Here is a 1,106-nt window from a genome sequence, read left to right on the forward strand (position 1 = left end):
CTCTCCGCCTCCTCTGACGATCTTCAATTTCACTGTCACAGCATTGGAATCAGTTTCCACCGACACTGAGGATGAGTTGGTGTGAGTTTGTTTTATCCACGGGACAGTCTCCACCTGTTCCGCCGCCAGGACAGAGGTCTTGTTTCCCAGCCTCCAGGGGCGGTGCTAAGAGCCCACATTCACATAGGAAAACGTCCGTGTAGCCCAGACAGGAAGTATGTGGTAGTTTGTGCGGGGTTGTTGTCTTTCCTCTCGTTTTTATTTCTTTTTGCAATTAGTTGTGATGTATTTAAAAAAAGAAAAAGATATATAGAATCGAACCAGTAGGTGTCGCTCATACGACCGGAAAGGATATGCAGACTTCTTAGGCTACAAAACCATTTTGATTTTCAAAATATTATTAAAAAAGTCGTCAGATTATAAAATTTTACCACCTGACATGGAGGTTAATAACACTGGAACAGAGAGATCTACATTTGGAATCACTAGAGGAGAAAGAAAAGAAATATAAAATGAACCAATGTGTGTGCGTGTGTGTGTGTGTGTGTGTGTGAACTGGCCGCTGCAGTGGTCCTCAGCACAGTGCAGCAGTGTGTGAGTGATCAATACGTTGACTTCAGCACTGTGTGTTCAGTAAGTGGTTCACATCTTCAAAGCCTGCAGTGAAATGTAATAAATATGATGTCATAATAAAGACCAGGAACCAATCACAGAGTTTGGACCAAGGTTTGCCAAACGTTTTTGAGCAACGGCCCCAGTTTTACCTCAGTCAGTATAATGAAAATATGACGATCTTCTACATTCAATTTACTCACAATCTACAAAATCAGTGGAAAACCTGATCCTGTTTAGTTGAACACAATGTTATACTTGCAGGAACTGAAGAAAGACACACCTAAAGACACTGTTTTTTTTAGTTTCTATACCCATCTACTGCCACCTAGTGGAAGATAATTGAATTGTTTTGCCTTGACATTTTTGCATAGACCGATGAAGACAAATTATTTACAGTAAATAAATCATAGTTTTCAGACCAATTCAGTGAAATCTCTCACAGCAGTAATGTGCCGCGGCCAGTAGGACATCGCTAGTAGAAATGTGCTGGG

The sequence above is a fragment of the Cynoglossus semilaevis genome, chromosome 11 (genome assembly GCF_000523025.1).
Source record: "Cynoglossus semilaevis isolate Cse_v1.0 chromosome 11, Cse_v1.0, whole genome shotgun sequence".
In the NCBI taxonomy this organism is placed as follows: Eukaryota; Metazoa; Chordata; class Actinopteri; order Pleuronectiformes; family Cynoglossidae; genus Cynoglossus; species Cynoglossus semilaevis.